The sequence below is a fragment of the Lissotriton helveticus genome, chromosome 5_1, assembly GCF_964261635.1.
Source record: "Lissotriton helveticus chromosome 5_1, aLisHel1.1, whole genome shotgun sequence".
Taxonomy (NCBI): domain Eukaryota; kingdom Metazoa; phylum Chordata; class Amphibia; order Caudata; family Salamandridae; genus Lissotriton; species Lissotriton helveticus.
In genome coordinates, this window is record NC_136065.1 from 1,648,007,989 (window position 1) to 1,648,035,339 (window position 27,351).

Sequence of the window (27,351 nt, forward strand, 5' to 3'; positions counted from 1 at the left end):
CTCCTGCTGTCCATTCAAATGATACAAGGTATCTTGTACATAGAGAGAATGTGAGAAAAAGCAGAATCGCTTCATAGATTTCGTGACCTTGGATGGGTGGGCTGGATAAAGAAGTGAACCTGATTTCGGGAAAAGGAGTATCGTGATGGGGATGAGGAAAAGAGAACATGGACCACATTCACAAGTTAGAGAAATAAATATATTAGGTTGAATGGTTTTAAAAAGTTAACTTTGAGCATGAATTGTTTTTTTAAACTGCAAAGAATAAAAAAAATCAATGTGGGATTGGAGGCACAATCTGAGCAGAAAGCACCATAAGCTGCTATGGTGCAACTCTTATGTTGACTAGAAACATTTTTTTTTTTTTTTTTGAAAACTTTGTTTATTGGAGTTTTTGTAACAAGTAAAAAACAAGACAGTACATTCAGGGCGACAGTACAACGGTCAGTGCTTGTGGTTCATAAATCAACAACAAAGTGGGATCAGGAATCTCAGTACATTGAAGTATCTCTAAACGGCTCGGGCAGCTACAATGCAGTAACATGCAAGTCATATATCAGAAACAGGAGTAAATCAGCGGTAATCAATCACAGGGTACAATCACAGGGGTAATACAAAAGACGTCATGGGGTCAAAAAACATTCAGAGATACACCAGAGCAACAGCAGTATTTCATCACAGAGGTGGCAGGAGGGCATCACAGCAAATGCATTCGATGGACAGAGCAGCAGGCATACTAGCAGAGACAATGCATATAATCAGTTGGCTGAGGCATCTTACACCAGGCCATCAATATCAGCACCAGTGGGAGCTCCCGGTGGTACTGCATCACACGCGGTCTGGGCTAGAAGATAGGTTACCAGGGGCTGCCAAATGTCTCTCGGCCTACTGGATACGGGAAGGAGGTCAGCAAATGTCGTGTGCTGATCCTGACTGTGTGTCATATCAGCAAGCCAGTCTTTGAACTTGGGAGCTCTGCCACGCCCCCATCTGCATGCCACGCGCCTCTTTGCCAGAAGGAGCGCAATGTCCACAAACTTTCTGTGTAGTGAGGAGATGTGTGGTGTGTGCCCCAACAGTATGAGCAGCGGGTCAGGTGGTATGGACGACCCAATCATGGATTCCAGAGCAGCATGTACTTGCTGCCAGTAGTCCTGTAAGGGGGGGCATTCCCAGGCAAGGTGCAAGAAATCTGCATGTTCCGCGCGGCAGCGGTCGCAGCGATCTGAGTCGGCTAAATGAAACTTAAATTTTTTGACAGGGGTATAGTATAATCGCTGTAAATACTTATAATGAATCAATTTGAGCCTACTGCTCGCCGATATACGAGCCGTAAGAGTACAGCAGTATATCCATTGGTCCTCAGTGATGTCAATTGCTAGTTCCGCAGCCCAACGCGCTCTCGCAGGGGTCACAGGCTGCGGGCTATCCGTGCGGATATGGCGGTACATTCCCGAGACCAAATGTGAACCATCACTCGAGTTCAGCAGGAAATGAAGCGGAGGCGAGACGGCAGGTTCCGCAGGGTAGTCAGGAAGTATTGCCCGCATGCCCTGGCGGAGTCGCAGATAATAAAACACCTCGAGAGGGGTGCGCGCATGATCCTTGAAGAATGCATCAGCGGGTTTAAATCGGCCCCCAGTAAACATGTCCCCCCAGCTCATGACCTTCAGGGCCGCACAGAGGCGCTGGAAGCCTTTCTCCTGCAGGAGTGCAAGCTCGGGATGATATGTTAGTGGCAGCAGGGGAGAGTATAAAAGTTCACAATGCAATCTCCTAGCCAGCCGTCGCCACGCATCAACAGTACACGTGACCGACGTGTGAGGCGTCGTAATGGCGGAGGGCTGACAGTGCAGTAGACCCTGCAATGGCAGGGGGTCGGCAATCCAGTCCTCCACCGCCAGCTGAGGCATAAAGGGGGTGGGGCGAAGCCAGTGGTATGCATAATGTGCCTGTGCACAAAGATAATAGGCTTCGAAGTCCGGAAGGTCAAACCCCCCTTTATCGTACGGCAGGATCAGTAGTGACCATTTAAGTCGCGGGCCCTTGCCACCCCAGAAAAGGCGACACAGCTCAGATCGCAGTGTCTTGAAGAAATAGGCTCCCGGATAAAAGGGGATATTAAGAAAAAGATAGAGAAAGCGCGGGAGCACCACCATCTTAATCAGGGAAGCCCTTCCTGCCATGGAGATGGGCAGGGCGATCCAGCGGTCAACCAGAGCAGTGAGTTTTGTTACAGCCACCCCATAATTAGAGCGAAGAATCTCATCCTTATCTCTCGAGATCTGTATGCCCAAATATTTAAGAGCAGACCCGCATCGCTCCAGTGGGTAATCCAGGGGAAAGTCAGGTACAGCAGCAGTGAGTGGAAAAAATTGGGATTTCGTCCAGTTTATCTGAACCCCCGACAAACGGCCAAAAACCACAAATTCTCTGAGTAGAGGGTTCAGATTGTGTACTGGGTCTTTAACGAACAGAGTCATGTCGTCCGCATATAAGGAGACATCAATTTGGCGCTGGAGGCAGCGAACCGCTCCCTCACCATGGAGCTGGCGGAGCCGGCAGGCCAGGGGCTCGACAGCAATCGCAAACAATAGGGGGGACAATGGGCACCCTTGCCGCGTGCCCCTGGAGATATCGAGCGGCGTGGAGAGATGACCATTGATCTGCACCCTGGCTGTAGGCCGGGTATATAATAGACGGATCCAGGAGACAAAGATGGTGGGGAAGCCCATGCGGGTCAGAACAGCAAATAAATAAGGCCACTCAACAGAGTCAAATGCCTTAGAAGCGTCCAAGAAAATAGCTGCGACAGGGATGTCAGGGTGAATTGTATGGAGTAGGGAAAAAAGGGTGCGCAGATTATGCGAGGTGGAGCGGCCAGGGACAAAGCCAGACTGGTCGGGTAGCACTATCCGGGTCATAAGAAGAGACAACCTAGTGGCTAGGACTTTTGCCAGGATCTTAACATCGCAGTTAAGGAGCGACAGGGGGCGATACGAGTCACAGGACGTGGGAGCTTTACCAGGCTTCAGCAACGAGGTAATGACGACCTCGCGCATGGAACCGGGGAGGACACCGTCCTCATGCGACTCCGTGAAAACCTCACGGAGGACCGGGGCCATGACATCCACATAAGTTTTGTAGAATTCAGCGGGAAGGCCGTCCAAGCCAGGTGCCTTCCCATTACGCAACGACATGATGGCATCCCGTATTTCCTCCAACTCAAAGGGGGCAGCAAGGAATTGCCTGTCGACATCGCTTAACCAGCATAATGCTATGTCATTTAGAAAATCGTCATATTGGACGTCAGGAGTGGTGACTGTGGTGTATAGGGCGCTATAGTGGGATACAAAGGCATCCAACAAGTCGTCCGAGTCCCTGACAGCATGCCCTTGGCCATTGACCACTTCAAGGACAGTATTGTCCACTCGCGGCGGGCCTGTCAATATAGCCAGTGCCTTGCCGGGTCTATCGCCCTCACAATATTTCCTCGCCTGCCAATATTTATTCCTGAACCTAGTCTCCCTGTTCGCTTCATCTTCATATTGTGTGAGTTTGTCCCTGAATTCAGCGTGTGCAGCAGTGTGATCACCCTCCACCATTCTCGCCTCCAAGGCCCTCAACTCAACCTCAAGCTTCCGAATTGTACGCTGTATGTCACGCAGCACCCCAAAGCTCTTAGACATGCAGTGGCCCCTAATTGTGACCTTGAATGCCTCCCAGATAGTCTCGACGGATGCAACAGAGCCCTTGTTCCGAGGGAAGAAAGCAGCGATCTCATCCCCCAGTTCAATCCGGAAAACCTCATCCAGCAAGGCCGTCGGTTGCAGCCGCCAACGCATCCGAGGGTAATCCCAGCCTGGTAGTAAAACCGACAGCAGCACCGGGCTGTGATCTGAATAGGTTCGCGGGAGGTGAGTCACCGCGTTCACCCCAGGCATTGTTTCACGAGTCAAAAAGAAGTAATCAAGGCGCGCCCAGGTGCCAGTCTGAGAAGTGAAGTGTGTGCCCTCCATGCGGCCAGGGTGCAGCTGTCTCCAGGCATCCAGTAGACTGCCCTCTGAGAGCACCCCTTCTAACGCCTCTCGCGATCTGGGTTTGTAAATTGCCACACCATCAGCCCTATCTAAGTGTGGAGTCAGCGCCATGTTGAAGTCACCTCCCCATATGATGTGGCGGGAACCAACGTCCATGATCTTACCCCATAGTACAGTAAAGAAACAGGGCACGTCAACATTCGGGGCATAGCAGTTAACCAACGTGACCGTGTCGCGGCCTAACCGCCCCCAGAGTATTACATAGCGGCCTTCCTTGTCCGCCAATTCTCCACATACCTGAAAAGGGACATTTCGTTTAACCAGGATGACAACCCCCCTAGCATATGAGGAGTAGGACGAGAATGATCGAGTAGCAGCCCATTTACAACCAAAGGTAGAACGCCCCTGTGGCTTCAAGTGCGTTTCCTGTAGCATAGCAATCTGTATTTGTTGGCGATCTAAATATGCAATTACATTTCTACATTTTTTAGCATCATTGAGCCCTCGGACGTTCCAGGACAAGCAGTGTAAAGGTACAGTAGTTCCAGAGTTAGCCATTATACAGACAGGGCCCAACTAAAACATTTCGCAATCTCAGATTCCCAAATTGCAACATCATAGGTACAAAAGCACAGAGCACCGGTAACAGCCACCTGAATGTCGCCTTCAACAAACCAACCATCCCCGAAAGAAACTCCACCCCCCCACCCACCACTGCATCCCAATCATGCCAGTAGCCATTCCAATCCACACCCGCCCACCACCCACTTCCCAGAAATTCCCACAACTTGAATTGAACATCGGGGTACTCCCGTAGGGGGAACATCAGCATAGGCACACAGCCACCCCCGTTCCCAGACGCCTCACATTCGGTACCATCCATGGTTGAGGCTGGGTCAGTGGGGGCAGTTCCTACATTTCTGAAACCGCCTGGGGCCTCGGTCTCACTCAGCCCTCAGGCCCTATAACTGCAGCAAAGATCGCAACAATGAATAGTTAGTGATAGTAAGGTAGGTAGCAGACAGATATGTATGAGGATGACAGTGTCCGTCAATCTTCATGAACCGCCAGGGGCATGTCCTCCTCGGGTATCTCATGATCTTCCCGCCGTTCCCTCTGCGCTCTGAGATGGTGTTTCAGGAATTCCTCAGCCTTATTCGGATCCGTGAAGAAGCGTTGCCTACCCTGGTGTGTCACCCGCAGCCTGGCCGGATACAGCAATGCATAGTCTATCTGAGCCTCTCTCAATTTTTTCTTGACTGCCAGAAACTTCCGTCTTCCCTCCTGCACAATGGGGGTAAAATCAGGATATAGAGAGAAAGCAACTCCATTGTAGTGCAGGGTGCCTTTGGATCTGGCAGCCCTTAAGGCGACATCCCGATCACGGTAGTTCAAAAGTCGGGCTATGATAGGCCTGGGCGGGAGGCCAGGCTGCGGCATAGGTGCCAGGGATCTGTGTGCTCTTTCCACAATAAACTGAGAAGAGAAGGCATCCTCCCCTATGGACGCCCGGAGGAGGGACTCGATGTATAATTCCATTCTCCCAGTAGCCGTGGATTCCGGAATGCCCGTGACGCGGATGTTGTTGCGTCGGCTACGGGCTTCCAATTCCTCATTCTTGGCCGCTATGACCCTAAGCAGGCCATCCATGCGAGCAATTTGGGAGGTGTGGGTAGCAGTGAGGTCATCGGCGTCCGATATACGTTGTTCTGTTGCGGCCAACCTCTCCTCATGCTGGTCAACTTTATGGACTAGAGCGTCCAACCTAGATGAAATACCGTCCACCTTCTCCACCACAGTGGCAAATCCTTGGCGCATTTCTTGGACCAGGTTTTGTAGATCTGCCGCGCTCGTGGGGGATGGCGCAGCAGCAGAGCTAGCGCCGCTAGTCCCAGGGCCTCCCCCAATCGACTTTGAGCCCTTCTTGGCGCTCTCAAAGCTGAGCTTCGCTTGACGGTGCTCTTGGCGCACCATCGTGCCCCTGCGCCGCACGCGAGCCACCGGCGTGGGGTCCAACAGGGCAAGAACCGGTCACTACACGAGCAAGGATAGAAGTGAGGGTCGTCCCCCGTGGCAGGCAGTGTTGTATGGCAGGGATGCAGGGGGACCACAAAGTACGCAGCACCCGCCCGTCCCACACGGGCTGGAGAATCGCAGGTCAGCCTATGGACTCCCAGGGCCCCCCGCAGAGTGCACCCGCGGTGCAGAAAGTCAGCTGGTCAATCCGAGCAGGCCGGAGGGGTGGATCAGACTACTGCGCCCGCCGGGCCCTGCCGACCCGCAACAAAGGTAGGGCAGGTCGTCCACTGGGGGGACGTCTGCAATCTCTAATCAAGCCCACCGCATTCTAGCAGCCGCGGCAGGGCACTGCCCAGGGTGTGATCCGGTACTCACTGCGTGGGCCTGGACGCCAAATGGATGTGGGCAGCTCCGACGGTGCAGGTTTCCCCTGCACCTCCATGCACGGCCTGTAGAAAGTGGCCGCTCCCCTCCGTCAACAGCAGTGTCACTGTGGTGTCAGCCAGCTCCCACCGCTAGTCCACAGGCAGGGAGGTGCGTGAGGCCCTGTGAGATCGGCCGCCGCCGTCGGGGTCCGTGCTGCTCAGCCCAGTACTGGGAAACAGGGCGCGGCGGGATCCAGCAGTCAGTCACTCGCCTGGGGCCCTGCGCCTCGTGGTCCGCACCGGCCTCGCGTGAGCGCCGGAGGCCGACGCCTTCACTTCTGCGGGATCCGGGAATGCGCCGGTGTAAGTACCGGAGCGGCAAACTCGGCGAGGGTAGCTCCCAGCGGTCCCAAAGTCGGACCGAGTGTGGATGGGGCCAGTGGTTGTCGGTTCCGCTGCTGCGGGGCTGGATAGGACACCAGACGGCGAGGATTACTGCAGGATCAGTAGCGTAGGAGACGGGAGCCGCTCACTCAAGCGGCCATTCCGTTTGCGCGCCAAGCCACGCCCCCATGTTGACTAGAAACATTAATATGATGACGCTCTTCTTTTGATATGTCTTTCAGTTAAATTTTACTGTAAGTAGCTGATACAGCACTGTTTGCAGCTCCTCAGTATATGGTTATCCCGTGACAACAATGTTTTCATCATATTTATTATTCTACAAATGTATTTTTAAATGCACTGATGTGGTGTTTGCATGCTATGCAAGACGGCACATCATGGAATGTTTATAAGGAGCATCGAATAGGATTGTGATATTTGCACCTGGAAGAGTCGGACACGCAGATCCTGAAAAGAAGTAAAAACTCTCTAGCTTTACTAGAGCTACTTTACTTTTAGTGAAATGGTTTATGAAAACCCAGTAAGCTGCTCCAGGTGAGGCTCAAACTCACAACCTCGGCATGCCTCAATGCAAGTACTTCTGTGTAAGTACCGCACGCTAACCGATTGCGCCACTGGAGCTCACTGTTCTCATACCTCCCCAGTTGAGCCATCTAGAGCTGACCAAGTAGATACTGGCACTGCTCCCTTATTCACTGTGCAAGATCGACTCACATGCTAGCATGTTATCATGACTATTAAAAACTACAGTCCTAATGGAACAGATTTGATAATTCTGCTATATCATGTGCTCTGTCTATTGAACACCACATATATTTGCCAGTTCTGACACAGTCTAGGAGAAACTTATGATTATTTGTAATTAGCACATCGTAAGAATTTCCTAAAAAATGAAACATAGTCACCTAAGGCAGACGAGGTGGCCGAGTGGTTAAGGCGATGGACTGCTAATCCATTGTGCTCTGCACGCGTGGGTTCGAATCCCACCTTCGTCGGAATGCCATCAGACACTCTTTTGAAGGTGGGCATGTCTCGTAGTACAATTACACTCTCTTTCAAGACACAGCCATAATCCACTAGAAGGGCCCAACTGACTATTCCATTTTGGCAATTATGTCAAATTAAGGGAAGTGTTTTGTGCTTAATTGAAATTAGATCTTTCATGAAGTGTCCAGACGATTGCCTTTCCCTCACTCCTGGCCTTCTAACTAACCCTGGTCGTAGTGGGCGTAGTGGGACTCCGCGGAGCTACGCGGAGTGGGCGAGAAGCTACGCCCACTCCCGCACTCCGCGTAGCCCCACTACGCACCTCCCTCCCGCTCTCCCCTACATACATTATTTAAGCAACTACCCTTAATAAAACAATTTTAAAGCACTTACCGTGTCCGGGGCTCGTCCGGGGCTCCCTCTTGGAATAGCGTCGTCCTGGATACCAATGCCCATGCGCGGGAGGCCGCGCATGCGCATTGGTATCCAGGAAGGGACGCTATTCCAAGAGGGAGCCCCGGAAGAGCCCCGGACATGGTAAGTGCTTTAAAAATTGTTTTATTAAGGTTAGTTGCTTAAATAATGTATGTAGGGGAGGGCGGGAGGGAGGCGGGTGGCGGCCGAATCGGCTACGCCCACGGAGTGGGCGTAGTGTTGCCGGCTACGCTGTCTACGCAAAATGCGTAGAAGGCAACACTACGCCTACTCCGTGGGCGTAGCCGATTCGGACGCCCAGGGTTACTTCTAACCAGTTTGGATAGATAGACTGATAAGAAAGCAGCTCTTACTCCTAAATTTTCAGCCATCTCAAGTGTATGACTGTTGACATATGTCTGCCCCACAGAGACAGATCACTTCTAATAAGTGAGTTCTCTATCTGTCACTGATTGTGGACATACTAACTAGAGCTATCAGTATGGTCATAAATGTGAATACTCTTATGTTCTCAAATCAAAATGGAGTTTTTCCTACTTCCAAGAAAAGTGTCTTAAGCATGCTCTTCAATTTGTGCACGCATGTAGACATTCAAATGCAACTGCATTTCCATACAGAGTCTCAAAATCATAGATATCTTCATACCGCAGTAAGAATACATGAAGCGATTTACATACTGCAGGCAGGCTTATCTTGTAGCTCATTGGCAGAGCACTGGTCTTGTAAACCAGGGGTCATGAGTTCAAGCCTCATCAGGGCCTTTTTATATGTGAGTTTCTGTATGTTGTTTCCAAGTCATTCTTTCTAGGAGTCACACCTTGTCTTAAGTTTGCTTATTGACAAGCTTCCCTTTCCTGCTTTCATCGTATCAAGAAGACTTCATGAAAACCATTGAACCATAAACTATCGCCTCACCCCTTCCGATCGCCTGACGAACGCCTGACAAACGCCATTCTCACCCCGCCGGGCAAGCCCTGCCGGGCAAAGCTAAATAAGCCATGCATATTTGAAGTTCCTTTGAAAGTCAGAGCGAGGACTATGACCTCTGTTCAGACTGAGTCTGCATCCACAGAAAGGATGAAATAAGGATCTAGAAATTTCACCAAGGAGATGTGAACTTCATCCCCCTTAAAATACTTTTCCTCCCAGATGCCCCGGCTCTTAGGCAAATGAGGTTAATCTTCAAAACCCCACCCCCACTAACCATAAATATCCGACTCTCCTGCTGTCCATTCAAATGATACAAGGTATCTTGTACATAGAGAGAATGTGAGAAAAAGCAGAATCGCTTCATAGATTTGGTGACCTTGGATGGGTGGGCTGGATAAAGAAGTGAACCTGATTTCGGGAAAAGGAGTATCGTGATGGTGATGAGGAAAAGAGAACATGGACCACATTCACAAGTTAGAGAAATAAATATATTAGGTTGAATGGTTTTAAAAAGTTAACTTTGAGCATGAATTGTTTTTTTAAACTGCAAAGAATAAAAAAAATCAATGTGGGATTGGAGGCACAATCTGAGCAGAAAGCACCATAAGCTGCTATGGTGCAACTCTTATGTTGACTAGAAACATTAATATGATGACGCTCTTCTTTTGATATGTCTTTCAGTTAAATTTTACTGTAAGTAGCTGATACAGCACTGTTTGCAGCTCCTCAGTATATGGTTATCCCGTGACAACAATGTTTTCATCATATTTATTATTCTACAAATGTATTTTTAAATGCACTGATGTGGTGTTTGCATGCTATGCAAGACGGCACATCATGGAATGTTTATAAGGAGCATCGAATAGGATTGTGATATTTGCACCTGGAAGAGTCGGACACGCAGATCCTGAAAAGAAGTAAAAACTCTCTAGCTTTACTAGAGCTACTTTACTTTTAGTGAAATGGTTTATGAAAACCCAGTAAGCTGCTCCAGGTGAGGCTCAAACTCACAACCTCGGCATGCCTCAATGCAAGTACTTCTGTGTAAGTACCGCACGCTAACCGATTGCGCCACTGGAGCTCACTGTTCTCATACCTCCCCAGTTGAGCCATCTAGAGCTGACCAAGTAGATACTGGCACTGCTCCCTTATTCACTGTGCAAGATCGACTCACATGCTAGCATGTTATCATGACTATTAAAAACTACAGTCCTAATGGAACAGATTTGATAATTCTGCTATATCATGTGCTCTGTCTATTGAACACCACATATATTTGCCAGTTCTGACACAGTCTAGGAGAAACTTATGATTATTTGTAATTAGCACATCGTAAGAATTTCCTAAAAAATGAAACATAGTCACCTAAGGCAGACGAGGTGGCCCAGTGGTTAAGGCGATGGACTGCTAATCCATTGTGCTCTGCACGCGTGGGTTCGAATCCCACCTTCGTCGGAACGCCATCAGACACTCTTTTGAAGGTGGGCATGTCTCGTAGTACAATTACACTCTCTTTCAAGACACAGCCATAATCCACTAGAAGGGCCCAACTGACTATTCCATTTTGGCAATTATGTCAAATTAAGGGAAGTGTTTTGTGCTTAATTGAAATTAGATCTTTCGTGAAGTGTCCAGACGATTGCCTTTCCCTCACTCCTGGCCTTCTAACTAACCCTGGTCGTAGTGGGCGTAGTGGGGCTCCGCGGAGCTACGCGGAGTGGGCGAGAAGCTACGCCCACTACCGCACTCCGCGTAGCCCCACTACGCACCTCCCTCCCGCTCTCCCCTACATACATTATTTAAGCAACTACCCTTAATAAAACAATTTTAAAGCACTTACCGTGTCCGGGGCTCGTCCGGGGCTCCCTCTTGGAATAGCGTCGTCCTGGATACCAATGCCCATGCGCGGGAGGCTGCGCATGCGCATTGGTATCCAGGAAGGGACGCTATTCCAAGAGGGAGCCCCGGAAGAGCCCCGGACATGGTAAGTGCTTTAAAAATTGTTTTATTAAGGTTAGTTGCTTAAATAATGTATGTAGGGGAGGGCGGGAGGGAGGCGGGTGGCGGCCGAATCGGCTACGCCCACGGAGTGGGCGTAGTGTTGCCGGCTACGCTGTCTACGCAAAATGCGTAGAAGGCAACACTACGCCTACTCCGTGGGCGTGGGCGATTCGGACGCCCAGGGTTACTTCTAACCAGTTTGGATAGATAGACTGATAAGAAAGCAGCTCTTACTCCTAAAGTTTCAGCCATCTCAAGTGTATGACTGTTGACATATGTCTGCCCCACAGAGACAGATCACTTCTAATAAGTGAGTTCTCTATCTGTCACTGATTGTGGACATACTAACTAGAGCTATCAGTATGGTCATAAATGTGAATACTCTTATGTTCTCAAATCAAAATGGAGTTTTTCCTACTTCCAAGAAAAGTGTCTTAAGCATGCTCTTCAATTTGTGCACGCATGTAGACATTCAAATGCAACTGCATTTCCATACAGAGTCTCAAAATCATAGATATCTTCATACCGCAGTAAGAATACATGAAGCGATTTACATACTGCAGGCAGGCTGGCCTTGTAGCTCAGTGGCAGAGCACTGGTCTTGTAAACCAGGGGTCATGAGTTCAAGCCTCATCAGGGCCTTTTTATATGTGAGTTTCTGTATGTTGTTTCCAAGTCATTCTTTCTAGGAGTCACACCTTGTCTTAAGTTTGCTTATTGACAAGCTTCCCTTTCCTGCTTTCATCGTATCAAGAAGACTTCATGAAAACCATTGAACCATAAACTATGGCCTCACCCCTTCCGATCGCCTGACGAACGCCTGACAAACGCCATTCTCACCCCGACGGGCAAGCCCTGCAGGGCAAAGCTAAATAAGCCATGCATATTTGAAGTTCCTTTGAAAGTCAGAGCGAGGACTATGACCTCTGTTCAGACTGAGTCTGCATCCACAGAAAGGATGAAATAAGGATCTAGAAATTTCACCAAGGAGATGTGAACTTCATCCCCCTTAAAATACTTTTCCTCCCAGATGCCCCGGCTCTTAGGCAAATGAGGTTAATCTTCAAAACCCCACCCCCACTAACCATAAATATCCGACTCTCCTGCTGTCCATTCAAATGATACAAGGTATCTTGTACATAGAGAGAATGTGAGAAAAAGCAGAATCGCTTCATAGATTTGGTGACCTTGGATGGGTGGGCTGGATAAAGAAGTGAACCTGATTTCGGGAAAAGGAGTATCGTGATGGGGATGAGGAAAAGAGAACATGGACCACATTCACAAGTTAGAGAAATAAATATATTAGGTTGAATGGTTTTAAAAAGTTAACTTTGAGCATGAATTGTTTTTTTAAACTGCAAAGAATAAAAAAAATCAATGTGGGATTGGAGGCACAATCTGAGCAGAAAGCACCATAAGCTGCTATGGTGCAACTCTTATGTTGACTAGAAACATTAATATGATGACGCTCTTCTTTTGATATGTCTTTCAGTTAAATTTTACTGTAAGTAGCTGATACAGCACTGTTTGCAGCTCCTCAGTATATGGTTATCCCGTGACAACAATGTTTTCATCATATTTATTATTCTACAAATGTATTTTTAAATGCACTGATGTGGTGTTTGCATGCTATGCAAGACGGCACATCATGGAATGTTTATAAGGAGCATCGAATAGGATTGTGATATTTGCACCTGGAAGAGTCGGACACGCAGATCCTGAAAAGAAGTAAAAACTCTCTAGCTTTACTAGAGCTACTTTACTTTTAGTGAAATGGTTTATGAAAACCCAGTAAGCTGCTCCAGGTGAGGCTCAAACTCACAACCTCGGCATGCCTCAATGCAAGTACTTCTGTGTAAGTACCGCATGCTAACCGATTGCGCCACTGGAGCTCACTGTTCTCATACCTCCCCAGTTGAGCCATCTAGAGCTGACCAAGTAGATACTGGCACTGCTCCCTTATTCACTGTGCAAGATCGACTCACATGCTAGCATGTTATCATGACTATTAAAAACTACAGTCCTAATGGAACAGATTTGATAATTCTGCTATATCATGTGCTCTGTCTATTGAACACCACATATATTTGCCAGTTCTGACACAGTCTAGGAGAAACTTATGATTATTTGTAATTAGCACATCGTAAGAATTTCCTAAAAAATGAAACATAGTCACCTAAGGCAGACGAGGTGGCCGAGTGGTTAAGGCGATGGACTGCTAATCCATTGTGCTCTGCACGCTTGGGTTCGAATCCCACCTTCGTCGGAATGCCATCAGACACTCTTTTGAAGGTGGGCATGTCTCGTAGTACAATTACACTCTCTTTCAAGACACAGCCATAATCCACTAGAAGGGCCCAACTGACTATTCCATTTTGGCAATTATGTCAAATTAAGGGAAGTGTTTTGTGCTTAATTGAAATTAGATCTTTCATGAAGTGTCCAGAGGATTGCCTTTCCCTCACTCCTGGCCTTCTAACTAACCCTGGTCGTAGTGGGCGTAGTGGGACTCCGCGGAGCTACGCGGAGTGGGCGAGAAGCTACGCCCACTCCCGCACTCCGCGTAGCCCCACTACGCACCTCCCTCCCGCTCTCCCCTACATACATTATTTAAGCAACTACCCTTAATAAAACAATTTTAAAGCACTTACCGTGTCCGGGGCTCGTCCGGGGCTCCCTCTTGGAATAGCGTCATCCTGGATACCAATGCCCATGCGCGGGAGGCCACGCATGCGCATTGGTATCCAGGAAGGGACGCTATTCCAAGAGGGAGCCCCGGAAGAGCCCCGGACATGGTAAGTGCTTTAAAAATTGTTTTATTAAGGTTAGTTGCTTAAATAATGTATGTAGGGGAGGGCGGGAGGGAGGCGGGTGGCGGCCGAATCGGCTACGCCCACGGAGTGGGCGTAGTGTTGCCGGCTACGCTGTCTACGCAAAATGCGTAGAAGGCAACACTACGCCTACTCCGTGGGCGTAGCCGATTCGGACGCCCAGGGTTACTTCTAACCAGTTTGGATAGATAGACTGATAAGAAAGCAGCTCTTACTCCTAAAGTTTCAGCCATCTCAAGTGTATGACTGTTGACATATGTCTGCCCCACAGAGACAGATCACTTCTAATAAGTGAGTTCTCTATCTGTCACTGATTGTGGACATACTAACTAGAGCTATCAGTATGGTCATAAATGTGAATACTCTTATGTTCTCAAATCAAAATGGAGTTTTTCCTACTTCCAAGAAAAGTGTCTTAAGCATGCTCTTCAATTTGTGCACGCATGTAGACATTCAAATGCAACTGCATTTCCATACAGAGTCTAAAAATCATAGATATCTTCATACCGCAGTAAGAATACATGAAGCGATTTACATACTGCAGGCAGGCTGGCCTTGTAGCTCAGTGGCAGAGCACTGGTCTTGTAAACCAGGGGTCATGAGTTCAAACCTCATCAGGGCCTTTTTATATGTGAGTTTCTGTATGTTGTTTCCAAGTCATTCTTTCTAGGAGTCACACCTTGTCTTAAGTTTGCTTATTGACAAGCTTCCCTTTCCTGCTTTCATCGTATCAAGAAGACTTCATGAAAACCATTGAACCATAAACTATGGGATCGCCTGACGAACGCCTGACAAACGCCATTCTCACCCCGCCGGGCAAGCCCTGCCGGGCAAAGCTAAATAAGCCATGCATATTTGAAGTTCCTTTGAAAGTCAGAGCGAGGACTATGACCTCTGTTCAGACTGAGTCTGCATCCACAGAAAGGATGAAATAAGGATCTAGAAATTTCACCAAGGAGATGTGAACTTCATCCCCCTTAAAATACTTTTCCTCCCAGATGCCCCGGCTCTTAGGCAAATGAGGTTAATCTTCAAAACCCCACCCCCACTAACCATAAATATCCGACTCTCCTGCTGTCCATTCAAATGATACAAGGTATCTTGTACATAGAGAGAATGTGAGAAAAAGCAGAATCGCTTCATAGATTTGGTGACCTTGGATGGGTGGGCTGGATAAAGAAGTGAACCTGATTTCGGGAAAAGGAGTATCGTGATGGGGATGAGGAAAAGAGAACATGGACCACATTCACAAGTTAGAGAAATAAATATATTAGGTTGAATGGTTTTAAAAAGTTAACTTTGAGCATGAATTGTTTTTTTAAACTGCAAAGAATAAAAAAAATCAATGTGGGATTGGAGGCACAATCTGAGCAGAAAGCACCATAAGCTGCTATGGTGCAACTCTTATGTTGACTAGAAACATTAATATGATGACGCTCTTCTTTTGATATGTCTTTCAGTTAAATTTTACTGTAAGTAGCTGATACAGCACTGTGTGCAGCTCCTCAGTATATGGTTATCCCGTGACAACAATGTTTTCATCATATTTATTATTCTACAAATGTATTTTTAAATGCACTGATGTGGTGTTTGCATGCTATGCAAGACGGCACATCATGGAATGTTTATAAGGAGCATCGAATAGGATTGTGATATTTGCACCTGGAAGAGTCGGACACGCAGATCCTGAAAAGAAGTAAAAACTCTCTAGCTTTACTAGAGCTACTTTACTTTTAGTGAAATGGTTTATGAAAACCCAGTAAGCTGCTCCAGGTGAGGCTCAAACTCACAACCTCGGCATGCCTCAATGCAAGTACTGCTGTGTAAGTACCGCGCGCTAACCGATTGCACCACTGGAGCTCACTGTTCTCATACCTCCCCAGTTGAGCCATCTAGAGCTGACCAAGTAGATACTGGCACTGCTCCCTTATTCACTGTGCAAGATCGACTCACATGCTAGCATGTTATCATGACTATTAAAAACTACAGTCCTAATGGAACAGATTTGATAATTCTGCTATATCATGTGCTCTGTCTATTGAACACCACATATATTTGCCAGTTCTGACACAGTCTAGGAGAAACTTATGATTATTTGTAATTAGCACATCGTAAGAATTTCCTAAAAAATGACACATAGTCACCTAAGGCAGACGAGGTGGCCCAGTGGTTAAGGCGATGGACTGCTAATCCATTGTGCTCTGCACGCGTGGGTTCGAATCCCACCTTCGTCGGAACGCCATCAGACACTCTTTTGAAGGTGGGCATGTCTCGTAGTACAATTACACTCTCTTTCAAGACACAGCCATAATCCACTAGAAGGGCCCAACTGACTATTCCATTTTGGCAATTATGTCAAATTAAGGGAAGTGTTTTGTGCTTAATTGAAATTAGATCTTTCATGAAGTGTCCAGACGATTGCCTTTCCCTCACTCCTGGCCTTCTAACTAACCCTGGTCGTAGTGGGCGTAGTGGGGCTCCGCGGAGCTACGCGGAGTGGGCGAGAAGCTACGCCCACTACCGCACTCCGCGTAGCCCCACTACGCACCTCCCTCCCGCTCTCCCCTACATACATTATTTAAGCAACTACCCTTAATAAAACAATTTTAAAGCACTTACCGTGTCCGGGGCTCGTCCGGGGCTCCCTCTTGGAATAGCGTCGTCCTGGATACCAATGCCCATGCGCGGGAGGCTGCGCATGCGCATTGGTATCCAGGAAGGGACGCTATTCCAAGAGGGAGCCCCGGAAGAGCCCCGGACATGGTAAGTGCTTTAAAAATTGTTTTATTAAGGTTAGTTGCTTAAATAATGTATGTAGGGGAGGGCGGGAGGGAGGCGGGTGGCGGCCGAATCGGCTACGCCCACGGAGTGGGCGTAGTGTTGCCGGCTACGCTGTCTACGCAAAATGCGTAGAAGGCAACACTACGCCTACTCCGTGGGCGTGGGCGATTCGGACGCCCAGGGTTACTTCTAACCAGTTTGGATAGATAGACTGATAAGAAAGCAGCTCTTACTCCTAAAGTTTCAGCCATCTCAAGTGTATGACTGTTGACATATGTCTGCCCCACAGAGACAGATCACTTCTAATAAGTGAGTTCTCTATCTGTCACTGATTGTGGACATACTAACTAGAGCTATCAGTATGGTCATAAATGTGAATACTCTTATGTTCTCAAATCAAAATGGAGTTTTTCCTACTTCCAAGAAAAGTGTCTTAAGCATGCTCTTCAATTTGTGCACGCATGTAGACATTCAAATGCAACTGCATTTCCATACAGAGTCTCAAAATCATAGATATCTTCATACCGCAGTAAGAATACATGAAGCGATTTACATACTGCAGGCAGGCTGGCCTTGTAGCTCAGTGGCAGAGCACTGGTCTTGTAAACCAGGGGTCATGAGTTCAAGCCTCATCAGGGCCTTTTTATATGTGAGTTTCTGTATGTTGTTTCCAAGTCATTCTTTCTAGGAGTCACACCTTGTCTTAAGTTTGCTTATTGACAAGCTTCCCTTTCCTGCTTTCATCGTATCAAGAAGACTTCATGAAAACCATTGAACCATAAACTATGGCCTCACCCCTTCCGATCGCCTGACGAACGCCTGACAAACGCCATTCTCACCCCGACGGGCAAGCCCTGCAGGGCAAAGCTAAATAAGCCATGCATATTTGAAGTTCCTTTGAAAGTCAGAGCGAGGACTATGACCTCTGTTCAGACTGAGTCTGCATCCACAGAAAGGATGAAATAAGGATCTAGAAATTTCACCAAGGAGATGTGAACTTCATCCCCCTTAAAATACTTTTCCTCCCAGATGCCCCGGCTCTTAGGCAAATGAGGTTAATCTTCAAAACCCCACCCCCACTAACCATAAATATCCGACTCTCCTGCTGTCCATTCAAATGATACAAGGTATCTTGTACATAGAGAGAATGTGAGAAAAAGCAGAATCGCTTCATAGATTTGGTGACCTTGGATGGGTGGGCTGGATAAAGAAGTGAACCTGATTTCGGGAAAAGGAGTATCGTGATGGGGATGAGGAAAAGAGAACATGGACCACATTCACAAGTTAGAGAAATAAATATATTAGGTTGAATGGTTTTAAAAAGTTAACTTTGAGCATGAATTGTTTTTTTAAACTGCAAAGAATAAAAAAAATCAATGTGGGATTGGAGGCACAATCTGAGCAGAAAGCACCATAAGCTGCTATGGTGCAACTCTTATGTTGACTAGAAACATTAATATGATGACGCTCTTCTTTTGATATGTCTTTCAGTTAAATTTTACTGTAAGTAGCTGATACAGCACTGTTTGCAGCTCCTCAGTATATGGTTATCCCGTGACAACAATGTTTTCATCATATTTATTATTCTACAAATGTATTTTTAAATGCACTGATGTGGTGTTTGCATGCTATGCAAGACGGCACATCATGGAATGTTTATAAGGAGCATCGAATAGGATTGTGATATTTGCACCTGGAAGAGTCGGACACGCAGATCCTGAAAAGAAGTAAAAACTCTCTAGCAAGGGCCGTCTTTCCCCTGAGTTTAATCTTTACTTTTAGTGAAATGGTTTATGAAAAACCAGTAAGCTGCTCCAGGTGAGGCTCGAACTCACAACCTCGGCATGCCTCAATGCAAGTACTGCTGTATAAGTACCGCGCATTGCGCCACTGGAGCTCACTGTTCTCATACCTCCCCAGTTGAGCCATCTAGAGCTGACCAAGTAGATACTGGCACTGCTCCCTTATTCACTGTGTAAGATCGACTCACATGCTAGCATGTTATCATGACTATTAAAAACTACAGTCCTAATGGAACAGATTTGATAATTCTGCTATATCATGTGCTCTGTCTATTGAACACCACATATATTTGCCAGTTCTGACACAGTCTAGGAGAAACTTATGATTATTTGTAATTAGCACATCGTAAGAATTTCCTAAAAAATGAAACATAGTCACCTAAGGCAGACGAGGTGGCTGAGTGGTTAAGGCGATGGACTGCTAATCCATTGTGCTCTGCACGCGTGGGTTCAAATCCCACCTTCGTCGGAACGCCATCAGACACTCTTTTGAAGGTGGGCATGTCTCGTAGTACAATTACACTCTCTTTCAAGACACAGCCATAATCCACTAGAAGGGCCCAACTGACTATTCCATTTTGGCAATTATGTCAAATTAAGGGAAGTGTTTTGTGCTTAATTGAAATTAGATCTTTCATGAAGTGTCCAGAGGATTGCCTTTCCCTCACTCCTGGCCTTCTAACTAACCCTGGTCGTAGTGGGCGTAGTGGGGCTCCGCGGAGCTACGCGGAGTGGGCGAGAAGCTACGCCCACTCCCGCACTCCGCGTAGCCCCACTACGCACCTCCCTCCCGCTCTCCCCTACATACATTATTTAAGCAACTACCCTTAATAAAACAATTTTAAAGCACTTACCGTGTCCGGGGCTCGTCCGGGGCTCCCTCTTGGAATAGCGTCGTCCTAGATACCAATGCCCATGCGCGGGAGGCCGCGCATGCGCATTGGTATCCAGGAAGGGACGCTATTCCAAGAGGGAGCCCCGGAAGAGCCCCGGACATGGTAAGTGCTTTAAAAATTGTTTTATTAAGGTTAGTTGCTTAAATAATGTATGTAGGGGAGGGCGGGAGGGAGGTGGGTGGCGGCCGAATCGGCTACGCACACGGAGTGGGCGTAGTGTTGCCGGCTACGCTGTCTACGCAAAATGCGTAGAAGGCAACACTACACCTACTCCGTGGGCGTAGCCGATTCGGACGCCCAGGGTTACTTCTAACCAGTTTGGATAGATAGACTGATAAGAAAGCAGCTCTTACTCCTAAAGTTTCAGCCATCTCAAGTGTATGACTGTTGACATATGTCTGCCCCACAGAGACAGATCACTTCTAATAAGTGAGTTCTCTATCTGTCACTGATTGTGGACATACTAACTAGAGCTATCAGTATGGTCATAAATGTGAATACTCTTATGTTCTCAAATCAAAATGGAGTTTTTCCTACTTCCAAGAAAAGTGTCTTAAGCATGCTCTTCAATTTGTGCACGCATGTAGACATTCAAATGCAACTGCATTTCCATACAGAGTCTCAAAATCATAGATATCTTCATACCGCAGTAAGAATACATGAAGCGATTTACATACTGCAGGCAGGCTGGCCTTGTAGCTCAGTGGCAGAGCACTGGTCTTGTAAACCAGGGGTCATGAGTTCAAGCCTCATCAGGGCCTTTTTATATGTGAGTTTCTGTATGTTGTTTCCAAGTCATTCTTTCTAGGAGTCACACCTTGTCTTAAGTTTGCTTATTGACAAGCTTCCCTTTCCTGCTTTCATCGTATCAAGAAGACTTCATGAAAACCATTGAACCATAAACTATGGCCTCACCCCTTCCGATCGCCTGACGAATGCCTGACAAACGCCATTCTCACCCCGCCGGGCAAGCCCTGCCGGGCAAAGCTAAATAAGCAATGCATATTTGAAGTTCCTTTGAAAGTCAGAGCGAGGACTATGACCTCTGTTCAGACTGAGTCTGCATCCACAGAAAGGATGAAATAAGGATCTAGAAATTTCACCAAGGAGATGTGAACTTCATCCCCCTTAAAATACTTTTCCTCCCAGATGCCCCGGCTCTTAGGCAAATGAGGTTAATCTTCAAAACCCCACCCCCACTAACCATAAATATCCGACTCTCCTGCTGTCCATTCAAATGATACAAGGTATCTTGTACATAGAGAGAATGTGAGAAAAAGCAGAATCGCTTCATAGATTTGGTGACCTTGGATGGGTGGGCTGGATAAAGAAGTGAACCTGATTTCGGGAAAAGGAGTATCGTGATGGGGATGAGGAAAAGAGAACATGGACCACATTCACAAGTTAGAGAAATAAATATATTAGGTTGAATGGTTTTAAAAAGTTAACTTTGAGCATGAATTGTTTTTTTAAACTGCAAAGAATAAAAAAAATCAATGTGGGATTGGAGGCACAATCTGAGCAGAAAGCACCATAAGCTGCTATGGTGCAACTCTTATGTTGACTAGAAACATTAATATGATGACGCTCTTCTTTTGATATGTCTTTCAGTTAAATTTTACTGTAAGTAGCTGATACAGCACTGTTTGCAGCTCCTCAGTATATGGTTATCCCGTGACAACAATGTTTTCATCATATTTATTATTCTACAAATGTATTTTTAAATGCACTGATGTGGTGTTTGCATGCTATGCAAGACGGCACATCATGGAATGTTTATAAGGAGCATCGAATAGGATTGTGATATTTGCACCTGGAAGAGTCGGACACGCAGATCCTGAAAAGAAGTAAAAACTCTCTAGCAAGGGCCGTCTTTCCCCTGAGTTTAATCTTTACTTTTAGTGAAATGGTTTATGAAAAACCAGTAAGCTGCTCCTGGTGAGGCTCGAACTCACAACCTCGGCATGCCTCAATGCAAGTACTGCTGTATAAGTACCGCGCGCTAACCGATTGCGCCACTGGAGCTCACTGTTCTCATACCTCCCCAGTTGAGCCATCTAGAGCTGACCAAGTAGATACTGGCACTGCTCCCTTATTCACTGTGCAAGATCGACTCACATGCTAGCATGTTATCATGACTATTAAAAACTACAGTCCTAATGGAACAGATTTGATAATTCTGCTATATCATGTGCTCTGTCTATTGAACACCACATATATTTGCCAGTTCTGACACAGTCTAGGAGAAACTTATGATTATTTGTAATTAGCACATCGTAAGAATTTCCTAAAAAATGAAACATAGTCACCTAAGGCAGACGAGGTGGCCGAGTGGTTAAGGCGATGGACTGCTAATCCATTGTGCTCTGCACGCGTGGGTTCGAATCCCACCTTCGTCGGAACGCCATCAGACACTCTTTTGAAGGTGGGCATGTCTCGTAGTACAATTACACTCTCTTTCAAGACACAGCCATAATCCACTAGAAGGGCCCAACTGACTATTCCATTTTGGCAATTATGTCAAATTAAGGGAAGTGTTTTGTGCTTAATTGAAATTAGATCTTTCATGAAGTGTCCAGAGGATTGCCTTTCCCTCACTCCTGGCCTTCTAACTAACCCTGGTCGTAGTGGGCGTAGTGGGGCTCCGCGGAGCTACGCGGAGTGGGCGAGAAGCTACGCCCACTCCCGCACTCCGCGTAGCCCCACTACGCACCTCCCTCCCGCTCTCCCCTACATACATTATTTAAGCAACTACCCTTAATAAAACAATTTTAAAGCACTTACCGTGTCCGGGGCTCGTCCGGGGCTCCCTCTTGGAATAGCGTCGTCCTGGATACCAATGCCCATGCGCGGGAGGCCGCGCATGCGCATTGGTATCCAGGAAGGGACGCTATTCCAAGAGGGAGCCCCGGAAGAGCCCCGGACATGGTAAGTGCTTTAAAAATTGTTTTATTAAGGTTAGTTGCTTAAATAATGTATGTAGGGGAGGGCGGGAGGGAGGCGGGTGGCGGCCGAATCGGCTACGCCCACGGAGTGGGCGTAGTGTTGCCGGCTACGCTGTCTACGCAAAATGCGTAGAAGGCAACACTACGCCTACTCCGTGGGCGTAGCCGATTCGGACGCCCAGGGTTACTTCTAACCAGTTTGGATAGATAGACTGATAAGAAAGCAGCTCTTACTCCTAAAGTTTCAGCCATCTCAAGTGTATGACTGTTGACATATGTCTGCCCCACAGAGACAGATCACTTCTAATAAGTGAGTTCTCTATCTGTCACTGATTGTGGACATACTAACTAGAGCTATCAGTATGGTCATAAATGTGAATACTCTTATGTTCTCAAATCAAAATGGAGTTTTTCCTACTTCCAAGAAAAGTGTCTTAAGCATGCTCTTCAATTTGTGCACGCATGTAGACATTCAAATGCAACTGCATTTCCATACAGAGTCTCAAAATCATAGATATCTTCATACCGCAGTAAGAATACATGAAGCGATTTACATACTGCAGGCAGGCTGGCCTTGTAGCTCAGTGGCAGAGCACTGGTCTTGTAAACCAGGGGTCATGAGTTCAAGCCTCATCAGGGCCTTTTTATATGTGAGTTTCTGTATGTTGTTTCCAAGTCATTCTTTCTAGGAGTCACACCTTGTCTTAAGTTTGCTTATTGACAAGCTTCCCTTTCCTGCTTTCATCGTATCAAGAAGACTTCATGAAAACCATTGAACCATAAACTATGGCCTCACCCCTTCCGATCGCCTGACAAACGCCATTCTCACCCCGCCGGGCAAAGCTAAATAAGCCATGCATATTTGAAGTTCCTTTGAAAGTCAGAGCGAGGACTATGACCTCTGTTCAGACTGAGTCTGCATCCACAGAAAGGATGAAATAAGGATCTAGAAATTTCACCAAGGAGATGTGAACTTCATCCCCCTTAAAATACTTTTCCTCCCAGATGCCCCGGCTCTTAGGCAAATGAGGTTAATCTTCAAAACCCCACCCCCACTAACCATAAATATCCGACTCTCCTGCTGTCCATTCAAATGATACAAGGTATCTTGTACATAGAGAGAATGTGAGAAAAAGCAGAATCGCTTCATAGATTTGGTGACCTTGGATGGGTGGGCTGGATAAAGAAGTGAACCTGATTTCGGGAAAAGGAGTATCGTGATGGGGATGAGGAAAAGAGAACATGGACCACATTCACAAGTTAGAGAAATAAATATATTAGGTTGAATGGTTTTAAAAAGTTAACTTTGAGCATGAATTGTTTTTTTAAACTGCAAAGAATAAAAAAAATCAATGTGGGATTGGAGGCACAATCTGAGCAGAAAGCACCATAAGCTGCTATGGTGCAACTCTTATGTTGACTAGAAACATTAATATGATGACGCTCTTCTTTTGATATGTCTTTCAGTTAAATTTTACTGTAAGTAGCTGATACAGCACTGTTTGCAGCTCCTCAGTATATGGTTATCCCGTGACAACAATGTTTTCATCATATTTATTATTCTACAAATGTATTTTTAAATGCACTGATGTGGTGTTTGCATGCTATGCAAGATGGCACATCATGGAATGTTTATAAGGAGCATCGAATAGGATTGTGATATTTGCACCTGGAAGAGTCGGACACGCAGATCCTGAAAAGAAGTAAAAACTCTCTAGCAAGGGTCGTCTTTGCCCTGAGTTTAATCTTTACTTTTAGTGAAATGGTTTATGAAAAACCAGTAAGCTGCTCCAGGTGAGGCTCGAACTCACACAACCTCGGCATGCCTCAATGCAAGTACTGCTGTATAAGTACCGCGCGCTAACCGATTGCACCACTGGAGCTCACTGTTCTCATACCTCCCCAGTTGAGCCATCTAGAGCTGACCAAGTAGATACTGGCACTGCTCCCTTATTCACTGTGCAAGATCGACTCACATGCTAGCATGTTATCATGACTATTAAAAACTACAGTCCTAATGGAACAGATTTGATAATTCTGCTATATCATGTGCTCTGTCTATTGAACACCACATATATTTGCCAGTTCTGACACAGTCTAGGAGAAACATGATTATTTGTAATTAGCACATCGTAAGAATTTCCTAAAAAATGACACATAGTCACCTAAGGCAGACGAGGTGGCCGAGTGGTTAAGGCGATGGACTGCTAATCCATTGTGCTCTGCACGCGTGGGTTCGAATCCCACCTTCGTCGGAACGCCATCAGACACTCTTTTGAAGGTGGGCATGTCTCGTAGTACAATTACACTCTCTTTCAAGACACAGCCATAATCCACTAGAAGGGCCCAACTGACTATTCCATTTTGGCAATTATGTCAAATTAAGGGAAGTGTTTTGTGCTTAATTGAAATTAGATCTTTCATGAAGTGTCCAGAGGATTGCCTTTCCCTCACTCCTGGCCTTCTAACTAACCCTGGTCGTAGTGGGCGTAGTGGGGCTCCGCGGAGCTACGCGGAGTGGGCGAGAAGCTACGCCCACTCCCGCACTCCGCGTAGCCCCACTACGCACCTCCCTCCCGCTCTCCCCTACATACATTATTTAAGCAACTACCCTTAATAAAACAATTTTAAAGCACTTACCGTGTCCGGGGCTCGTCCGGGGTTCCCTCTTGGAATAGCGTCGTCCTGGATACCAATGCCCATGCGCGGGAGGCCGCGCATGCGCATTGGTATCCAGGAAGGGACGCTATTCCAAGAGGGAGCCCCGGAAGAGCCCCGGACATGGTAAGTGCTTTAAAAATTGTTTTATTAAGGTTAGTTGCTTAAATAATGTATGTAGGGGAGGGCGGGAGGGAGGTGGGTGGCGGCCGAATCGGCTACGCACACGGAGTGGGCGTAGTGTTGCCGGCTACGCTGTCTACGCAAAATGCGTAGAAGGCAACACTACACCTACTCCGTGGGCGTAGCCGATTCGGACGCCCAGGGTTACTTCTAACCAGTTTGGATAGATAGACTGATAAGAAAGCAGCTCTTACTCCTAAAGTTTCAGCCATCTCAAGTGTATGACTGTTGACATATGTCTGCCCCACAGAGACAGATCACTTCTAATAAGTGAGTTCTCTATCTGTCACTGATTGTGGACATACTAACTAGAGCTATCAGTATGGTCATAAATGTGAATACTCTTATGTTCTCAAATCAAAATGGAGTTTTTCCTACTTCCAAGAAAAGTGTCTTAAGCATGCTCTTCAATTTGTGCACGCATGTAGACATTCAAATGCAACTGCATTTCCATACAGAGTCTCAAAATCATAGATATCTTCATACCGCAGTAAGAATACATGAAGCGATTTACATACTGCAGGCAGGCTGGCCTTGTAGCTCAGTGGCAGAGCACTGGTCTTGTAAACCAGGGGTCATGAGTTCAAGCCTCATCAGGGCCTTTTTATATGTGAGTTTCTGTATGTTGTTTCCAAGTCATTCTTTCTAGGAGTCACACCTTGTCTTAAGTTTGCTTATTGACAAGCTTCCCTTTCCTGCTTTCATCGTATCAAGAAGACTTCATGAAAACCATTGAACCATAAACTATGGCCTCACCCCTTCCGATCGCCTGACGAATGCCTGACAAACGCCATTCTCACCCCGCCGGGCAAGCCCTGCCGGGCAAAGCTAAATAAGCCATGCATATTTGAAGTTCCTTTGAAAGTCAGAGCGAGGACTATGACCTCTGTTCAGACTGAGTCTGCATCCACAGAAAGGATGAAATAAGGATCTAGAAATTTCACCAAGGAGATGTGAACTTCATCCCCCTTAAAATACTTTTCCTCCCAGATGCCCCGGCTCTTAGGCAAATGAGGTTAATCTTCAAAACCCCACCCCCACTAACCATAAATATCCGACTCTCCTGCTGTCCATTCAAATGATACAAGGTATCTTGTACATAGAGAGAATGTGAGAAAAAGCAGAATCGCTTCATAGATTTGGTGACCTTGGATGGGTGGGCTGGATAAAGAAGTGAACCTGATTTCGGGAAAAGGAGTATCGTGATGGGGATGAGGAAAAGAGAACATGGACCACATTCACAAGTTAGAGAAATAAATATATTAGGTTGAATGGTTTTAAAAAGTTAACTTTGAGCATGAATTGTTTTTTTAAACTGCAAAGAATAAAAAAAATCAATGTGGGATTGGAGGCACAATCTGAGCAGAAAGCACCATAAGCTGCTATGGTGCAACTCTTATGTTGACTAGAAACATTAATATGATGACGCTCTTCTTTTGATATGTCTTTCAGTTAAATTTTACTGTAAGTAGCTGATACAGCACTGTTTGCAGCTCCTCAGTATATGGTTATCCCGTGACAACAATGTTTTCATCATATTTATTATTCTACAAATGTATTTTTAAATGCACTGATGTGGTGTTTGCATGCTATGCAAGACGGCACATCATGGAATGTTTATAAGGAGCATCGAATAGGATTGTGATATTTGCACCTGGAAGAGTCGGACACGCAGATCCTGAAAAGAAGTAAAAACTCTCTAGCAAGGGCCGTCTTTCCCCTGAGTTTAATCTTTACTTTTAGTGAAATGGTTTATGAAAAACCAGTAAGCTGCTCCTGGTGAGGCTCGAACTCACAACCTCGGCATGCCTCAATGCAAGTACTGCTGTATAAGTACCGCGCGCTAACCGATTGCGCCACTGGAGCTCACTGTTCTCATACCTCCCCAGTTGAGCCATCTAGAGCTGACCAAGTAGATACTGGCACTGCTCCCTTATTCACTGTGCAAGATCGACTCACATGCTAGCATGTTATCATGACTATTAAAAACTACAGTCCTAATGGAACAGATTTGATAATTCTGCTATATCATGTGCTCTGTCTATTGAACACCACATATATTTGCCAGTTCTG

At 46.5% G+C, this 27,351-nt stretch overlaps 20 non-coding genes across 20 annotated transcripts; 13 read left to right on the top strand and 7 right to left on the bottom strand.

Annotated features, from left to right (window-relative positions):
* Positions 1-7,355: 7,355 nt before the first annotated feature.
* Positions 7,356-7,450, bottom strand: TRNAV-UAC (transfer RNA valine (anticodon UAC)). The gene is made up of 2 exons: positions 7,413-7,450; positions 7,356-7,391 (listed from the first exon to the last, which is right to left on the bottom strand). It is a non-coding gene; the product is annotated as a tRNA-Val (tRNA).
* Positions 7,451-7,742: 292 nt separating this feature from the next.
* On the top strand, positions 7,743-7,824 carry TRNAS-GCU (transfer RNA serine (anticodon GCU)). Its single transcript has one exon. It is a non-coding gene; the product is annotated as a tRNA-Ser (tRNA).
* Positions 7,825-10,167: 2,343 nt separating this feature from the next.
* On the bottom strand, positions 10,168-10,262 carry TRNAV-UAC (transfer RNA valine (anticodon UAC)). The gene is made up of 2 exons: positions 10,225-10,262; positions 10,168-10,203 (listed from the first exon to the last, which is right to left on the bottom strand). It is a non-coding gene; the product is annotated as a tRNA-Val (tRNA).
* Positions 10,263-10,554: 292 nt separating this feature from the next.
* Positions 10,555-10,636, top strand: TRNAS-GCU (transfer RNA serine (anticodon GCU)). Its single transcript has one exon. It is a non-coding gene; the product is annotated as a tRNA-Ser (tRNA).
* A 1,116-nt stretch (positions 10,637-11,752) lies between these two features.
* Positions 11,753-11,824, top strand: TRNAT-UGU (transfer RNA threonine (anticodon UGU)). The gene has a single exon. It is a non-coding gene; the product is annotated as a tRNA-Thr (tRNA).
* Positions 11,825-12,979: 1,155 nt separating this feature from the next.
* On the bottom strand, positions 12,980-13,074 carry TRNAV-UAC (transfer RNA valine (anticodon UAC)). Its single transcript has 2 exons — positions 13,037-13,074; positions 12,980-13,015 (listed from the first exon to the last, which is right to left on the bottom strand). It is a non-coding gene; the product is annotated as a tRNA-Val (tRNA).
* Positions 13,075-13,366: 292 nt separating this feature from the next.
* On the top strand, positions 13,367-13,448 carry TRNAS-GCU (transfer RNA serine (anticodon GCU)). Its single transcript has one exon. It is a non-coding gene; the product is annotated as a tRNA-Ser (tRNA).
* A 1,116-nt stretch (positions 13,449-14,564) lies between these two features.
* TRNAT-UGU (transfer RNA threonine (anticodon UGU)) lies at positions 14,565-14,636 on the top strand. Its single transcript has one exon. It is a non-coding gene; the product is annotated as a tRNA-Thr (tRNA).
* A 1,142-nt stretch (positions 14,637-15,778) lies between these two features.
* Positions 15,779-15,873, bottom strand: TRNAV-UAC (transfer RNA valine (anticodon UAC)). The gene is made up of 2 exons: positions 15,836-15,873; positions 15,779-15,814 (listed from the first exon to the last, which is right to left on the bottom strand). It is a non-coding gene; the product is annotated as a tRNA-Val (tRNA).
* A 292-nt stretch (positions 15,874-16,165) lies between these two features.
* On the top strand, positions 16,166-16,247 carry TRNAS-GCU (transfer RNA serine (anticodon GCU)). Its single transcript has one exon. It is a non-coding gene; the product is annotated as a tRNA-Ser (tRNA).
* Positions 16,248-17,363: 1,116 nt separating this feature from the next.
* Positions 17,364-17,435, top strand: TRNAT-UGU (transfer RNA threonine (anticodon UGU)). Its single transcript has one exon. It is a non-coding gene; the product is annotated as a tRNA-Thr (tRNA).
* A 1,548-nt stretch (positions 17,436-18,983) lies between these two features.
* On the top strand, positions 18,984-19,065 carry TRNAS-GCU (transfer RNA serine (anticodon GCU)). Its single transcript has one exon. It is a non-coding gene; the product is annotated as a tRNA-Ser (tRNA).
* Positions 19,066-20,181: 1,116 nt separating this feature from the next.
* Positions 20,182-20,253, top strand: TRNAT-UGU (transfer RNA threonine (anticodon UGU)). Its single transcript has one exon. It is a non-coding gene; the product is annotated as a tRNA-Thr (tRNA).
* Positions 20,254-21,422: 1,169 nt separating this feature from the next.
* TRNAI-UAU (transfer RNA isoleucine (anticodon UAU)) lies at positions 21,423-21,517 on the bottom strand. Its single transcript has 2 exons — positions 21,480-21,517; positions 21,423-21,458 (listed from the first exon to the last, which is right to left on the bottom strand). It is a non-coding gene; the product is annotated as a tRNA-Ile (tRNA).
* Positions 21,518-21,809: 292 nt separating this feature from the next.
* TRNAS-GCU (transfer RNA serine (anticodon GCU)) lies at positions 21,810-21,891 on the top strand. The gene has a single exon. It is a non-coding gene; the product is annotated as a tRNA-Ser (tRNA).
* Positions 21,892-23,007: 1,116 nt separating this feature from the next.
* On the top strand, positions 23,008-23,079 carry TRNAT-UGU (transfer RNA threonine (anticodon UGU)). Its single transcript has one exon. It is a non-coding gene; the product is annotated as a tRNA-Thr (tRNA).
* Positions 23,080-24,223: 1,144 nt separating this feature from the next.
* TRNAI-UAU (transfer RNA isoleucine (anticodon UAU)) lies at positions 24,224-24,320 on the bottom strand. Its single transcript has 2 exons — positions 24,283-24,320; positions 24,224-24,261 (listed from the first exon to the last, which is right to left on the bottom strand). It is a non-coding gene; the product is annotated as a tRNA-Ile (tRNA).
* A 290-nt stretch (positions 24,321-24,610) lies between these two features.
* On the top strand, positions 24,611-24,692 carry TRNAS-GCU (transfer RNA serine (anticodon GCU)). Its single transcript has one exon. It is a non-coding gene; the product is annotated as a tRNA-Ser (tRNA).
* Positions 24,693-25,808: 1,116 nt separating this feature from the next.
* TRNAT-UGU (transfer RNA threonine (anticodon UGU)) lies at positions 25,809-25,880 on the top strand. The gene has a single exon. It is a non-coding gene; the product is annotated as a tRNA-Thr (tRNA).
* Positions 25,881-27,049: 1,169 nt separating this feature from the next.
* Positions 27,050-27,144, bottom strand: TRNAI-UAU (transfer RNA isoleucine (anticodon UAU)). Its single transcript has 2 exons — positions 27,107-27,144; positions 27,050-27,085 (listed from the first exon to the last, which is right to left on the bottom strand). It is a non-coding gene; the product is annotated as a tRNA-Ile (tRNA).
* Positions 27,145-27,351: the final 207 nt, after the last annotated feature.